The following is a 5245-nucleotide window of genomic DNA, read 5'->3' as shown; positions in this document are numbered from 1 at the left end:
AGACCCTATGCAAAGTGTTGGGGCTATAGACATAAAGAAGACACATTTCCTTGTCTCCAAGCAGCTCACAGTCTGGAGTTAAGAGGTGCACATAGATACATGCAAAGAGAATTACAAATATTAAAAAAAGACATATAATAAGGACAAATGGCATAATGGACACTTGTTTTTCGTCTGCCATGCATGCCTTCCTCTGGGAAAATGCTCTTCCTCTACACCTTTACTGGCAAGGTGCCAGTCATACTGTTCCATGCTTCTGGCTCACCAGGTGGGTATGTGACCCTCACTAGCCAATCACAGCATCCTATTCCATTGGTGTCAGTGATTGGTCTGGGTTGGCATGTGACCCAAACTTGACCAATCAGAATCATTCCCTGGGATTGTAGGAATGCTCTTTCATGTGGGGTCACTAAATTGGGATGATGTGAGCCTGTAGATGACCATGACCATGTTCTCTTTCTTCCCTAAACTGCGTGGAGGTAGTCTATCTCTAGTAGGAAAGAGTGAGGGCAGCCCACAGAGAGATGAAGGGTCAAGTAATGGAAGGAGAGAGAGTCCTGATGTCTTCATTTCTGGGGCCTGCTCCAAGCCTGGACATTGCAGTTACATGAGCCAATTAATTCCCCTTTAGGTGCTTACTATAGTATGACCTCAATTTCTATTCTTTGTTATAAAAAATGCCATTGACCAACGCAAGGAACAGAGGAGGTCAAGGAGGGAGATGTCTCTTCTAGTTGGAATAGTCAGAAAAGGCATCTGGGAGGATGATAAACTTGAACTTGACTTTGAATGATGAAAATCATCTAGAAAGGAGGCGGGAGACCATTGCAGACAGAGGGGATGGCATGAGCAAAGACACAGGGGCAGAAGAGTATACCAGTTTGACTAGAGGAAAGGAAAGTAATTGGAAATACAGGTTTGAGCTATTCTGTGGGATATCCTTGAATACCAGACTGAGAGGTTTAAATGTTATCTGGTTGTCAATGGGGAGCCACTGATGGTGTTTGAACATGGATGATGGGGACAGACAAGTGATGGTATGGTACAACAGCTGCTTTGGGAAGACCACTCTGACAACAGGTGACAGATGGGCATGGGGGAAAGGGAGAGGGAGGACACCTCCATGAATGACTGGAAGAACAGAGCAGCTACCGGTGACCCAGAGAAGTGAGGAGGAGACTGTCTGGGGCAGGAGGGCAGATTGGGCTTGGCCACACTAAAGTTGAGGCCCCAGAGGGCATCAGATGGAACCATCTTGCAGGCAAGTGGAGACATGGAAGTGAATTTGGGTAAACTCTCAGACAAGTGTATCAGACACTCTTCTTGGGGATACCGATCTGCCCAGACCTGGGGCCAGATAGCCAGAGGATCAGGTGGGTCCTAGGGAGTCTGCAATCTAGAAGATGCTTTGTGGCAACCCCCATGGAGAAGGTTGGTCATCCTGGGCCTGAAAAGAGCAAGCCAAGCTGGTGGTTGTGAAGATCAGGTGTGGATGCAGAAAAGGAATGCAGAAGAGGGCCAGGCAGTTTCAGGACTTCCTGGAGCCTCGCTGCTGGAGAGGAGGTTTCTCACACTGAGGAGTCTGATGTCTTGTGATATACAAGGGCAAGGAGCTCTTCCTTCCATGTGTTTTCTGTGGTTCACAGTAGGGATCCAGGCTCTGCCAACACTTGTGGCCCAGGGTTTCACAAAAACAATAAAAGCATGGACTGTATTTGGGTGGGTGGTCAGATGAATAGTGCTTCCTCGCCACTGACATCAGCTGTGGGTGTCTTTAGCATAACGTGAACATGAACAAGAGTGGATGTACACCCCTCTTCATGAGGGTGCTGAGCCCGTGCCCAGGGCTGTGGGACTCAGCAAAGGCGATTGGTCTACCTGGAAATTGGTCTCTGCTCCTAGCAGTTCCAGGAAACCTCGGAGCTTCCCACCATGTGGTCTTTTCTGCTCCAGGGAGAGGGACCATCTTTCAGAGACAGTGCCTTCCTGTCTTGTGGTCGGGCTTTTCTTGTGCCGCGGAATGCTGTTCTTCTCGGTGCTGACAGCTGCCACCTTTCCTGGTGGTGCCAGGCCCCTGTCCCGGGCCCCTAGAGCCTCTCGTGGTGGGTGGCGAAGGCTTCAGCAGCCTCCATGCCCACCTGGGCTCCGGCAGGCGCAGTGGGAGGAACGTGGCACATGTGGCACTGAGGGCTCCTCTCAGGCATTGCCTGACTTTTCCTCCTCCTGCCAAAAAAAAAAAAAAAGACTCCTGCTTGGGCAGGGACAAGAGCCCAGTTCTAACAGTGAAACAAACAGACCAACCCCTCTCTACCACAGGGAGGAGCAGGGCTACCCAGGGCCTCTGCCTGATGTTCTCACTCTTTCCCAGGCTTGGAGCAATACAGAAGCAGTGGTGGAAATTTCTCACCTTCCCAAAGTGTCAGAGGAGTCTGCGTCTGTTCTGGGGATGCATTGCTTCACCCCCACTCTCTGCTGGCTGTGTTACCTGGCATCTGAGCTCCTCCCTCACTCTCTCCTCTCAGGCCTCCAGGCTGACAGTCTCGTACCTGCTGCTACCATTTACTCTTTCTCCAACACCCAGTTTATCATGTCAGGAATCTTCCAGAAACAGATAAGAGTTCCCTTTTTCCCCTAGATTGGTCACTCAGTCAACAAACAGTCATCATTGTTATCATCATCACCATCATCATGGTCATGATATCATCACCATGATTACCATTTATCACCTTTATCCTTATCCCCATGATCACCACTTACCATCATCATCGTGGTTACTAAGTGTCGGGCACTGTCCCTTCTCATTTTCTCTGTAGGAAGTAGGTACTATTATTCTCTTCATTTCAGATGAGGTAATTGAGCTCAGAGAGATTGAGTAACTTGTCCAAGGTCACATGGCTGGTGAGTGACAAAGCTGGGATGCTAACCTGATGCCAAAGTCTGCTCAACCCGCAGGTCACATGGTCTCCCATGGCAGAGGGTTTTGAGTATGAATTCTGGAGCCACGCTCAGTGGTGTTTAAATCCCAGTGCCCTGCCACTTGCTAGCTTTGTGACTTTGGTCAGTTACTTAACCTCTCTAAACGTCAGTTTGCTCATCTGTAACATGGGGATACCAATAGTATACATATCTCTCAAGGAGCCCTGGTGGTGCAGTGGTTAAGCGCTCAGCTGTTAACCAAAATGTTGGTGGTTTGAACCCACCAGCCACTCTAAGGGAGAAAGATGTAGCCTTCTGCTTCTGTAAAGATTACAGCCTTGGAAACCTTATGGGGCAGTACTACTCTGTCCTATAGGGTGGCTATAAGTCGGAATTGACTCAACAGCCGATAACAACAACAACTTACCTCTCAGGGTTGTTGTGAGGGTTAAGGGAGTCAGTATATGGAAAGTATATAAAGTGTTGAGAACAGTGATTGCTACGCTGTAAGTGCTCTGTGACAGGTAAAGAAGGTGCAAGAAGGCACAGCCCCTGCCTTCACGAGCTTCTAGTCTAATGGAAAAAACAGACAGGGGGACAGATGGTTATAGCTTGGCATGATAGACGCCACATCAGGGACAAGTACTGGCTACCACAGGAGTACATGGCAGGGACACCTCCGCTGGCCTGTTTGTGGGGCTGCCACTCGAGGCCACACCAAAGCCAGCTTTTAAAATCAGTTCTAATAAACTTTTTATTTTGAAATAATTTGAGATTTATAGAAAAGTTGCAAAGATACCACTAAGAGTTAGCATATAGCCTTACTACAGGTTCCCCTAATGTTAACATCTTACACAGCCATGCTGTTTTGTCATACTAAGAAATTAACATTGGTCCAATACTATTAACTGAACTATTAAGTTCACTAGCTTTTCCATCCTAGGATCCAATCCAGAATACCATGCTACACTTAGCCAGTTTAGCTGTTGTTGTTTTTTAACTTTTTTAAAATTTTTTCCCATACAAAAATTTATATATACATTGTTATGTGACTCTAATTGCTCTCCCCATACTGTGACAGCACACTCTTCCTTTCCACCCCTAATTCCCCATGTCCATTCGACCAGCTCCTAACCCTCTCTGCCTTCCCATCTCACCTCCAGATAGAAGCTTCCGGTTTAGTCTCTTGTATCTACTTGAGCTAAGGGGCACACTCCTCACGAGTATCACTTTATGTCCTACAGTCCAGTCCAATCCCTGTCTGAAGAGTTGGCCTCAGAAATTGTTTTAGTTCTGGGCTAGTAGAGAATCCAGGGGCCATGCTTTCTGGGGTTCCTCCAGTCTTAGACCATTAAGTCTGGTCTTCTTACTATAATTTGAGTTCTGCACCCCACCTTTCTCCTGCTCCATCAGGGACTCTTTGTTGTGTTCCCTGTCAGGGTGGTCATTGGTGGTAGCTGGGCACCATCTAGTTCTGGTCTCAGGCTGATGAAGACTCTGGTTTATGTGGCCCTTTCTGTATCTTGGGCTACTACTTTCCTTGTGTCATTGGTGTTCTTCATTCTCCTTTACTCCAGGTGGTTGGGACCAATTGATGCATCTTAGATGGCCACTTGCAAGGTTTTAAGACCCCCGACGCCACTCACCAAAGTAGGATGCAGAACATTTTCTTAATAAGCTTTGTTATGCCAATTGACCTAGATGTCCCCTGAAAGCATGGTCCCCAGACCTCTACCCCTGCTACTCTGTCCCTCTAAGTGCTTGATTGTATTCAGGAAACTTCTTAGCTTTGGTTTAGTCCAGTTGCGCTGACTTCCCCTGTAGTGTGTGCTGTCCTTCCCTTCACCTAAGATAATTCTTATCTACTATCTAGTTAGTAAATAACCCTCTCCCTCCCTCCCCACCCTTGTAACCATCAAAGAATGTTTTCTTCTGTGTTTAAACCTTTTCTTGAGTTCTTATAACAGTGGTCTTATACAATATTTGTCCTTCTGTAACTGACTACATTCACTCAGCATAATGACTTCCAGCTTCCTCCATGTTATAAGATGTTTCACGGCTTCATTGTTGTTCTTTATTGTTGCCTAGTATTCCATTGCGTGGAGATACCATGGTTTGTTTATCCATTCATCTGTTGATGGGCGTCTAGGTTGTTTCCATCCTTTTGCTATCGTGAGCAGTGCTGCAATGAACATGGGTGTGCATGTATCTATTTGTGTGATGGCTCTTATTTCTCTAGGATATATTCCAAGGAGCAGGATAGCTGGATCATATGGTACTTCTATTTCTAGCTTTTTAAGGAAGTGCTAAATCTATTTCCAAAGTGGTT

This window comes from Trichechus manatus, unplaced genomic scaffold (genome assembly GCF_000243295.1).
Source record: "Trichechus manatus latirostris isolate Lorelei unplaced genomic scaffold, TriManLat1.0 scaffold00191, whole genome shotgun sequence".
In the NCBI taxonomy this organism is placed as follows: Eukaryota; Metazoa; Chordata; class Mammalia; order Sirenia; family Trichechidae; genus Trichechus; species Trichechus manatus.
This window is presented reverse-complemented; position numbering follows the sequence as displayed.